Genomic DNA, 12,124 nt, shown 5'->3' on the forward strand with positions numbered 1-12,124 from the left:
TCCACAAGAAGTATTCTATTTAGCTAAATGCCTGAAATCATTTTATATAATTATTTAATTTAGTATGAAATATTATTTAAAAATATTTAATGAATAATATTTAATAATTTAAAAAATGAAACTCCCTTTAAAAAGGCCCTTCTGTAATCTACTGGAGCAAGGAAAGTTTTATCAGTCATTTCATTTGGCAAGGCTTTCACCCATAGTGCATGCCATGCAACCAGAGGCATGAAACTGAGCAGTTCTACGAATGGCACCATACGTTAAGAGCAAAATACTATGGATATTTGATGACGATTTTTGCCAGGCCGAGAACATCTCATGGTTAACAGTGCAGGCAAAACAGCAGGCAATTACGATAGTGAAATCGGTGTGCATATAATCTGCTCCTGGATAACAGTAGTGCAAACGTTAATGCTCAGAAACTGTAGCTGATACTGTAATATTATATTAAACCACTGGATGACTACTTCCAACTAATCAAACACCCTAATATTAACTAAGATACAGTGCACGCAGAGATGAACCAGAATTAATAGACTCTGCTGGGCTTAGCAGCTTGGGCTGGACATCAGCATTGCCTGTGGGAGTCCAGTAGGAAAATCAGCAGCAGCTAAAAAACCAGCAAAGATTTTAATGCAACCCGTATTTGGCATATCTTTACGTGGGTCGGCCTAATGACCAAGGGGGCATGACTCAGCTGGGCATGTATCAATTTAAATTTTGTAGTTGTAAGAGGACTACTGAAGTGTGTTACTTCACTGTGTGCAAAAAAGATGTCGAAGTGCAATAATCACCCAAAATCTTAATTTGTTCTTATAGACAAATTAGGCTATAGAGAAAAAATGTCATTCTCTTTGGATTCTTATGTGCTGTGGAACAGGTGGACTTCACATTCATATTTTTACTTTATTTCTAATTTCACAACAGAAAATATTTTCTTTATACAACTAAAATATTGTTATGAAACTGACTGGCTCTAGAGAAAGAATTTTTTTTTAACAGTAGATGGTTCATAACATTTTCAACCTCATCAAATACTATACATTTTTTTTTAAGCAAGTATATTGAAAACCACTCTACTTTTAAAGACATTTGAAAAGAAGAAAAGGCTGAAACCTGAATTACAGTGAAGTAACAATAAACATTGTAACAGAGACTCTCTGTTACACTTAGTTCTCTATTACAGAGTTACAACTAAATGCAGCATTTGGCCTAATTAAGTTAAAATTTAGACCAGCTAACAGTGAATTTTATCCCAGATATATGCATATAACTGTTCAGAGCTTCTCAGATTTGACCACATCATGCCCTTTTTCTCCTTACTGATATTGCCTGAATGATCCTGGAAATCATGTTGATTTCAATGATGATTAGATCAGACCCTGATGACAGAAGGCTTTTGGTTTACTTAAGGAATACCTGTTGCCGTAGTATACATAAAGAGTTTAGATTTAAAAAAATCACTGTATTCCCTATTATCACATTCACAAAGTTTTCTGTAATAATCAACTTTGGGGCTGCAACCTTCCAATCTTCACACCATCTGGAAAAATGAAGTATGTTTATTTTTTGAGTAATTCAGCAAAACTCCTGTAGTTGCTAAACTAGAGAGAGATATACTTATTTCTCACTTTAATCTTTGCAAGGATAAAGCAGACAGATACATGCAACCAAAGTGAACCCTATACCATCCTCTGGGTGGCACAGCAAACCCAACTTAATCTTGAAGCTTAAGAGGGTTTAGCTTTGCATGTAAAAAAATAACACAACACGAATCTAGATATGCATTCAACCTCTCCACCTGCTGTTCAATCATGTTGTCATGATTGCCACATTGTCAAGCTCCCTGTAAGTGAATGTGACTCCAGAAAAGAATTCTATGTTCTGGTAGAGAAGATGAGAATTTCTTACCATGCTATTGACTTTGATCAGGCTTTTAAAAAAGCAATGCACAACTTGATTATAAAAGTACTTCAGACTTAAAAAGGAGGTGCCTGCAGGCTCTCGCTGCAGGATTGGGGCCTCAGAATGTGACAGAGAAATGCTAATGCATTTGCTGCTGCTATTTTATTGGGGGTTTTTTGCTTTTTTCCTGGAGACCATTCCAAATTGATTTAACAAGGCAGCATCTACCTCTGCTTACACATTGATGTTTGTGTCTTAAAATTATATATAAAAAATATAAAAACATTTTTAATAAATATTGTAAATATAGCCAAAGTTATGGACAGGTCCAAGAAAGATGCAAGGACCTTAAGATACCCCTAAACCTACAGTTTTTAGAGATCCCCTGATTGAGATTTTTGCAAGAAGAGTATTTGCAAGGAAGATACAGATTCAGTGATTACTTTGTCTGTAGTAAGCAAAAATAGGTTTCTATAGCCCAAAAAGCACAGGACTAGGAGAGTCATAATGCAGCAAGAAGATTACAAAGCTCCCTGGACTCGGGAGCATTAAAGTAGAGAAATTCTGCTTCCGTCTTTGACATCATAATTTCCAGTCCCATTCTCTTGTGTCCTCTAGCCATCCTGCCTTTTCTCTTAAATTCAGCTTCACCATCTTTCTTGAAAGGTAAAATATTGAGTTAGTTTTGGGTTATGCCTCTCTTGCCTTCCCTTTCAACTCTCTCTGCTGCATAGCAGTACCACTTTTTCATTGTGTGCTTTTTACTTACATGACTGAAGAAACTTTATCATTGGATTCAAATTTCTCTGCAAGGAGATCTTCCAATTCTGTTTTTGGCTCCAAATAAAGATGCAAATTCTGAGACTACAGTACAAATGAAACCACTTTATTTGTTCAGGAGCAAATACCCTTGATGAAAGATTGCAAGCAAGTACTCATTAATGATTATATTTCTTATATTTTATGAAGATTTTTAAAAGTTATAGCATGACCCTATTTGCACAGAGAAGAATGCTGCAAAATGCTGAATATTTTTCTGAAGAGTAAGACCATCTTCCTTTAATGTAAGTGAAAGCTAAGAGATAAGGTTGCTCAGCCTACAAACAATATCCTTGGCCATCATTATTCATTTTACAAACACATAAAGGAGCCAAGGTTCCTGCTTTGTGATGACCCAGAGCTGACAGTGAGCTAGATCATGAAATCTGAAAATGAAAGAGAAAAAAAATTCAGAACCATTGAAAAAAATGTGATTCAAACCTCATAGGCAACTTCTCCTCATTCCTTTCCTTTATCACTGATGAAAGCAATCTCATTCCCTTAGTGCTCACTGCTGAGGTCCTCTTAATAACAGCTGGTGGCAGCAGGTCAAAAAAGAAATAGCTGATGACAGATCTGCCAGCTGCAGGTCGTTTTCACAGCAAAGATGAGGCCTTCACATTTTAAAAACATCCAGCGATTGTGCCAGGAGAAGGAGTGGGCATGACATTTGGATGAGTTCATAAATAGTTGTGGAAGTGCAGGAAAGATTGTGGTCATGATCCTCCATAATAGAATTTTTAATTTAAAAAGCTGTTTACAAGGAGAGAGTCAAATATAGACTGAGAGTGCAAGGTAGCTGCAAGCCTGAAGGTGCAGAGATGCCAGTGACAGAAATCTGAGTCCAGAGGTTATTGTGGTTTTATTCTTGCAGTATCAGTAGTCATGCTACCTATGGACATTTTATATATCAATAAAAACCTGAAATTGTATTCACTGACCAGTTCTGCTGATGCATAAAAAGTTGTTCTATTCTTTAAGAGCTTCCAGCTCATCTTGAATATTTTAGTACTAATCCCTCAGATAAGTCAGTTGTTCGTATATATATTTTAACTGTGGACAACTCAGGAATTGTAATTATTATGTAGCCCAGACTATGAAAGTTTAATTTAGATTTAAATGCATTGTCAATCATCCTTGCTGACTTTTTAAATCCATTTGCAAGTGTGATTTGATATAGCACTACAGTCAAAACAAATATTTTTTTCCACATTTTTCAGATATGTGCTATTTATCCATAGGCTCTCTCTTCAGTTTGTAAGCTGGTTTGTATTTTGAGGCACCTATGCTTAAAAGGATCCATTTAAAATTCCCTCTAGAAATGAGTTCTTCAGACGAGACCACTAGCAGGATGTGACTGCCATCTGGGAAAAAATGGACAGATTTCCTGGCATTTTTTTTGAACAATCATCCTTTTAACATCAATAGCAATTTAGATCAAGTAATAATCACAGTATTTGACCCAACATGTCTTGCTAGATGCTTTTTCAAAAGGTGGAAACCACAGGAGTGAGGCAGGTAGCAGCAGATTTACCCTTCCTGCAGTACACTGCACTTGCATGTAGGGCTAGGATTTTCAGAGCATATTGATGTCTTGTCCAAGCAAGAAACTACTCTTGATCAACCTTGAGGAAAAGGTAAGCATTCAAATAGTAAGGAAAAGCTGGTGACAGGGATGATCTAATAGAAGAGTTCATCAGGGAAGCTCAGGCAGTTGTTTTCCAAACCAACACCCTTCTGCAGTTTGGACACAGGCACTAATGGATATTTTCTAAATTAACTGCAAGCATCTAAAGCTGTGTGGGCTAAAGTACAGCTCACAAAATTTGCCAAAGCCAAGGTCAGCGGAGGCTCCCAAAAATACTAAATGAAATTTTGTTTTCAGGTCCCAGTGGGTTTATAAGGCTCAAAAGGTTTTCTTTTCGATTTTTTTCTTGAAAGCTAATGAGCTCTTCAAAGACAGAAATCTGTTTATTCCCACTGGCAACCAATAAACCCAATGAAATAGATGTGTTTTCCATTGGGGTTTATACCATTTGCTCTAGCATTTATATTATTGGCTTGTACAAAGGAAAGAAATAGTAGCTTGAGCTCATAATATGTCGGGCAAAATATCAAGAAGATTAGGCCACATGGTAGAGCAAACTCTGATGGAAAACATACATTTACTGCAAAGAAATAGTTATGCCAGAAATCTAAGAAATTTTACTGCAAAACAGTGTCTGCCTTGTATCGCACGCTCTCTTACTCCCTCTCTCTCTATAAGATTTTCTTAGCAGGAAGCTGGGCATTAACAGAAAGGGTCTGAATAGCAGCAGACTTGAAAAAAAGGTCTGGAGAGCCAGTATATGAACAGGGAAGGAGAAAGACAGAAGCAGAGCAAATCTAAACCAATTTTTATTTATAAAAATATTTATCCTTCTCCGGTGTCATCAAACGATGACTGCCACAAATACTAAGCGAGCTACAGATGTTAAAGACAACTATCAAACGTCCTTTACAACATTTACAATATTTATTATTATGACCTCATTTGAGATCCAGTCTAATACCAATTATGCTCTGCAGCTGTTAGTCCACTAACAGCCTCCTCACGTCCAGAGGGAATAGGGAAACACTCCCGCTCTAGCATGTCCATGAAAAACAAGCTGCACTGTCAGCCGAACCGTTTCCCGCAGCATTGCAGGGCTGCAGACTCCCTCTGCCCTGCTCGGTCCGTAAAAAGCAACCCAAAGGGCTGCTGAGCAGCCCAGCGTCCACCCAACCTAAAATCTTAACAACTTGAATGTTTACTTTGGATGTTGGCTGTTCAAAGTTTGCAACCTTGATCGTAGTGGTTACTAATGCTTCTTTGACTGGTATGTCTTCCAGTTTTCCTGTCCTAGACAGAAGTGCCTTTTCCTGTCCTAAAACTAAGGAGGGGCCCTAGTCATTCTGCCTTTCAGGCTGCATGGAGATGAAACTCAAAGTAGGACAGCAGTCCTCTTGCAGACTTCACTGCCTGAATTCATTCCGTAATTCTAGCAAACTGTAGGTCGTATCATTTGCCACATAGTTATACTGGTGAAATATTCACCGATTTTTGAAGATGCTACCAAAAGCTTTGACTCCGTTATTCATCTTTGCCTTACTTTCTTTGACTTTAGATTCTTCTGGCCAAGTAGAGTCTCAACAAAACACAAATGTCCCCATAACAGTTAAGATGTGACCACCCACTGAAATTTTAAAATTGAGCAATGCCTCAACTGGCATATTGCAGAAAGCGTGCAATACAAATACCTGTACTCTCCTGTCAGTTCCTGAGCTCTTCCAACTTTCTTCTGGCTCTGGCCCATCACACCAGCCTTTTCCCTTCTCCACACCATTGCCCTACAGCTGCACAAGACTGTTTCTATCTCACAGCTTCCCTTAACCCAAAAATCATTCCCTCACAGCCATTCTCCCCACCCAGGTCATGTCATGTCCCATCTCCTGTCCTGCCTTCCTCAGCTCCTTATTACTCAAACACAGCTATAAGGGGGTGGGAGTATGAAGGGAACCTGTATTAAGGTATGGCACTGGAAGAATGAAACTATGGTGAAGGGACAGCGTGGATAGTAAAAACTTGGTGCATATATTGAAAAGGTCTCCATATGTACAGATATTTGTGTACAGGATTTCTAGATAGTTGTGCTCCTATCCATGCCTGCCAAAAACCAGGACTACCTCATTCTTAGCAGCCAGGCAGACCATAAGAGTATGAAGACATGTTCAAAAACAGAAAAAGAGAAGCCCTGTTGCAAAACTCTGCTTTCTTCTTTTGGAACTGAAAAAACACATAAAAGATGCTGTTTTGGAAAGAAAAAAATACATTTAAGGTTAATTCAAACATATATAAACTTTTTACAAGATGCATGTATAAAATGGAAATGATTAACAGTCATTTTGTTGCTTTACTGGTTAGTAAGATTTACTGGACAAGCTAATCTAATTTTTCTGACGTGAGTGAAACTAAACATCAGCATAGCCCAATACATCCATTTCAACATTTACTATATGCTAAACATTTTATTTCTGCTCTACTGCAAAACAAAATAGAATTATCACTTACAATGCTGGACGCCACGCTAAACCACAAACCATTTCCCTTGGTAATAAATCTGCACTTTTGCTTTATGCTCCTCTTAGAAAAATTCATAGGATAAATCTTGTTCTACTGACCTGTTTCATTGTGCTGAACTGTTTCATGTTGCAAGCAAGCACATGATTTGGTGGGTGTTTGGGGTAAAGAAACTGTAGACTGTAATTATTTAGAGCTGCAAAGAGTATGGAGAACGATGGGGGATGTAAATACATAGCCCTATAATAAACCTCAAGACTTTCAAGCCCATGTTAATAAGTAAGCGTGTCCATCAGCCTAAAATTCAAAAAGTGTTAACTTGCAATAACAGCCAGTAGGTTTTTGTTTATGGGACCATTCCCAAGTCCAGTGAAGTTAACAACAATTTTTTATTTTACAGCTCTTGCTGCATCTTCACAATAATTGTATTGCTTTGTGTATTAATGCCGTAGTAGTTCTTTACATTTTCGATTGTTGTTTAAGCTAAACTTCACATCATCTGTAGGGGGTACACGCCTCCACGGGCATCTCTTTTTCAGTAGCATCAAATTCAAGCTTTCTACACTCACACAGCATTTGGGTCTTCAGGTTGCCACTTTGCAATCCCACGTCCCTTGCAAGCGGAGTGAACTTAAGCCTAGTTCAAGCTGTCCACAAATCCTTGTGGGAGACGGCTTCAGGGACCTTCCCGGAAGAAGGCCGGACCTCCTTGTCTGCCACTAATGAGCTATGGGATACCACCACAAGAAGGAAACGGAGGCTGCTGGCCCCATCCTTGTTGGTGGAAGGGCTGACCAGCGTGGCACACAGTCCCTCCCGTGGCCTCCCATGGCTTTGTCCCTCTCTAATCACCTTCTGTTGTCTTTCGCATCAGCCTTCTCTCTGTGCTTATGTATCCACTCATTCCCCAGCTTTTTGGAGATATCTCAGAATCTGCCCTGCATTATATCCAGTCTCAGCTGGTCTTACCCTCTTCACACTTTCTGCAAAACCAGAGCTGGGATTTTCTGTGAGATGTCCTCCCACTTAAAAACAAATGAGCACTAGCAACACTTACGGCTCTTTATTTGAGCTTAACGCGAGGAGGAGACTGATGTTTAGTAGCACAAACGTGCATGAGGAGTCTATTACAAGCAGCCTTTGGTAGACACTCAAATTTTAAACAGGCTGCAGATTGAGCCTGCCACCGCGGAGACAGCACATGTAACTCTTTAGTGGCAATAGCTGTGGGTTGGACAGCCATTCACAGATCAGTAAACTCAAAACATTTGGTATATTCTGAATGGCATGGGACACCCATTTAGAAAAGAGACAGACTTCCCCCAGTCCCTGGCAGGGAAGCAATTAAATAAACTAGACAAAGGTGGCTGTATTGTTCAGGAGTCGGACAAAGCGTACATGTGTTTCCCTTTTATGCAAGTCTGGCTAGAGAAAATTAGCTTTAACTGGAATTAAATATGACAGTAGCTCTATTACTTTTTTAAGAACAATGCTTTAGGCAAAGCCTACATGATCCTGAACAAAAATCAGTCCAATCGTGATTAGCTCTTACACCTTTTTAAAATTCCCGAATTTTATCTTTCTGAGAAAGTCAAACCCTTGGGTGGGTCTTCAAGCTTTTTTTTTCCCCAAATTTGAGGATTTGTGTTCACCCAGCTGCAGAGCAGCAACAATGTCATGTGACATGTGGAAAGCAAGAACACTCAAAGTTTAAAACGCATGCTCTTAAGAATTCAATTATTCCTGAGGAAAACATACTATGTTATACCTATAAAAAGTTTCCTTGCTTTTTAATAATGATTTATTTGTCTCATAAGGCTTTTGTCAAGCTGGTTTTTTTTTTGTTTTTTTTTTTAAGAAAAAGTTTCTACAGGACCATCAAGAGGAACACACAACATAGATGCTTATCACGATTGCAGCAAGTGAAAACATAATTCCTGCAGTATTCATAACCTAGTTACATCTCATAAAAGAGCCACATGGAGTGGAAACAACTGAGAAGACAACTGGATACTGAGAGGCCAGAAAATGAACTTTCTTAATGAAGAAGCTCTTGCTCTGGAAATGGCCATGTCTCATGAGGAAGGAGACACGAGCACATATCATGGTTCCCCAGCTGCCGGGGGAGAGGAGCACAGAAGCAGAACAAACCAATGGTCCAGGCTGTCCTAGAGAGAGCACTAGCAAAACCCAATAGTAGTGAAGTTGAATTTTTGAAAGTCAGATTTTTATGGGGCACAAAACCAAACATGTCTTTCTGAACGTATGGAACATCCAGGGTCTAAGAAGCAATAAAAATAAATGCAATATTCAAGGTCACTGCTAACAGCTGTAGGGAAACTACTGTTCTGAGGAAAAACATTTTCCTCAGTTTATAAGGGTTCTTATGGGCACAGCTCTGCGGTTACATTGTGCTTATGACTTTCAGACTCTCAGACACACAAATAACATGGCATGTTATGCACTGTAAGGTAAAGTGTTTGAAAGGGAAGTGCTGCATGAAGTGCCTGAGATACTTTTGGTATATCTGTGATGGGTCTTACGTAGTGGCACAGATCCATGGCTTCCCCATCTGGGACCAGTACTGCTTTGGCTGGGGATCCCTAAGGGACCTGTGCGCTGTGGTAGGGCCGTGCCCTCACTAGTCTCAACTCGCTGTCACTGTTGTTTAAGACCTCCTCATGCAAAATGACAGGCTCACATTGCCCCTTCTCTTTCTCCTGGCAGGATGCTGGCGTGGTATGACCTAACCCTCCTCAGCTGCTGTCTGCCAAATTTGAGGGAGCCTGCTGTAAGCTGCTACTATTGTTTTCCCCTGTGAGAAAATGCAGTCTCTTTTCGGTATGGGGAAGTCCTTCAGCTCCTGTATGACATCAATTATTTTGTTTGGCCTCTTCTGTTTCTTTGTACTTCTACAAATCTTCATTTCATCTGGCATTACTTTTCAATAGTGCAGGCTCGCTTTATCCAGTTTTCTATTAAATATGACAGTTGTACTTGATTGATGCCAAAATACAATTTGATAGTGCTAAATATGAATGACTCCACATGCTTTTTCTAAAGGTGCTTCATTGCCCAGACAGTTTTCCAGTTGGACGGGGGCAAGTGGTTATATACCCAAATCCAAATTTCACTACCTGAACTCAGGCTCACTGAGCATTATACAGCGCTGCTAGATTACCATGTCTAGAAAAAAAAAGTGCAAAATCACCTCTGTTTCCTAGGAAAATTATCATTAGGAAATAAGATTGGTAGCCTTCAGGGATGCTCTAGGGACTGTAGGTTTACTTTGGGTGCGTTTCCCACTCACCCCTAATCAATAAACTAGTTTTTGTCTACTTTGCACTGGGACTAGTCCGTTTTTCTCAGACTGCTAAGACAAACTATTTTGGCTGAGTTTTCATTTATGACATATGCAGGAAACTACAAAAGCATCTTCTAATTATTTTGCCAAATATTAATTGCAGATATTGTAATAATCTCCCTCTGCCGCTGTTTTTTGTCATGTTCTTGCATCCATTATTTGTAGGTACAGAATAAGGCAGTCTTCAATAACCTGATACAAGATTTTGAAGATCTGTATCATCCAGTATCTTGATTCCAGTACAAATACAAAGGGTATTTACATATGACAAGCCTCCACATCGAGTGATATTAGCCTCTGAAGTGTAAACCTGTTGAAAAATCATAGCAATTTCTCTGGGTACAAAGTATGTTTTCCAAGAATTTACATATAAAACCATTATTTACAAATCGATCTTAATTTAAAATATGTCATTTTATCAAAGTAGAATTTATGGTAATTTTTCCTGGTCTTAATTATTTCAATAGAGGGAAAAATATCTGATTAACTTGTTTTGCAGTCTCACTTTCTCAAAGGTTCCAACATCTTGCCTAACTAATTAAAAAGGAATGAAATAATGTAGGTTATCTTTGAAGAAATTAGTCTATATTTAGGTTAACTCTAAATTACTGTTGTACCAGCTGTCATGACTTTATACAGAAATGCGCAATAATTCATCTTGCTCTTAGGTGGGGCTCTGGCTATACTTTCAGAAAATGTTCATTTTGGAGATATACAGCTAAGGTGCCCAAGCAACCTGATTCCTTTGCCATAATTATGGCTGTGTTTATATGGGTTTTAGCGAACAAACAACCTCGTTCTTTTATACTATTAGGCAATATAAGCCATGCCACATTAACATGGCACCATTCCTAAAATAATATACACTGCTTCACAGCAGGGCTTATTAGCTCAGGCTCTGTGATATACTAATGGCAGTTAAATGGCTTTTAGTTCGCTCGGGCTCGGGGAAGAGCTTGCTCATGTCTGTTGTAACATACCGTTTAGCAGTACCTCACGTAATAAATATTAATTAATGTAACTGGCTACATGGGTGGTCTACATTTTTTTTTAATTTTGGCACAAGAACAGAATGACAGATAGCAGAATATTTTGCCTATCTCTTGGCTGGAATTGAGTTTTCGGCATTTTTAATAGTTTTTTTAATAATAAATATTTTAAAATGTTTTGAATCCGTACACGCTAAATTCCCATTTAGAACGCAATATTTTTGAAGTACCTTTTTCGAGGGTGGGGTGGTTTCTAGCGATAAGCAAACAGTTCTCACAGTTTGACAGAGGATGCAGTAACATGCTGTGTCAATAATTACATCTGGATCCAGGATGTTGGAATACTCTAGGTATTCACTGCCACATCTTATTAATGCCATGTAACCTTTCACTAAGGGCAGAGCAGAAATACAGATGGTTAAGAGTTTTCCAGTAATTTTTTTTGTCAGATTCAATATAATCAGAACTGAAACTTTTAGCAGGAAAGGACTAGTTTCACAAATGATGCAAAAAGCTTTGAGAAGTTTCAACAAATTAGGTTTGAAAAGTGTCAGTGTGGGATGATTTCTTTTGTTGTTGTTGAAAACTTCAGAATATTTATGGCTTGGGAAAACCACCTCTACAGATCTGTGCGGGAGATAAGACAGTGGTTCCCCTGACTCTGATTTGCAGATCAGACACCTTTATTGCAGATCCTGACCTACATTCATGTTTAAGCTAATATTTTTCTAGTTTTCATGTGTTTCTCAGCACAATAATTTTTTTCTGTTCCAAAAATCTTCAGTCTAGCTGCTGGGTGAGCCTTGACCATTGCAATCAGTTACCCCTGAGCTGTCCCTGCCCCTCAGATGGTGCCATCACCGCCTGGTTGAGGCCTCCTTTCCCATCCCAGTGCAACGCAAACGGTTTTAAACTGCTTATGCAGTTCAGATTAAACCCATTGAG

At 38.7% G+C, this 12,124-nt stretch overlaps 1 long non-coding RNA gene across 3 annotated transcripts in view; it reads left to right on the forward strand.

Annotated features, from left to right (window-relative positions):
- LOC135325122 (uncharacterized) overlaps positions 1 to 11,216 on the forward strand; it is a 32,682-nt gene extending 21,466 nt beyond the window's left edge. For all 3 annotated transcript variants that reach the window (XR_010386313.1, XR_010386314.1, XR_010386312.1), the window contains exon 3: positions 8,685 to 11,216. This is a non-coding gene — a long non-coding RNA (uncharacterized LOC135325122). The remainder of the gene's footprint in view (positions 1 to 8,684) is intronic.
- Positions 11,217 to 12,124: the final 908 nt, after the last annotated feature.

The sequence above is a fragment of the Dromaius novaehollandiae genome, chromosome Z, assembly GCF_036370855.1.
Source record: "Dromaius novaehollandiae isolate bDroNov1 chromosome Z, bDroNov1.hap1, whole genome shotgun sequence".
Taxonomy (NCBI): domain Eukaryota; kingdom Metazoa; phylum Chordata; class Aves; order Casuariiformes; family Dromaiidae; genus Dromaius; species Dromaius novaehollandiae.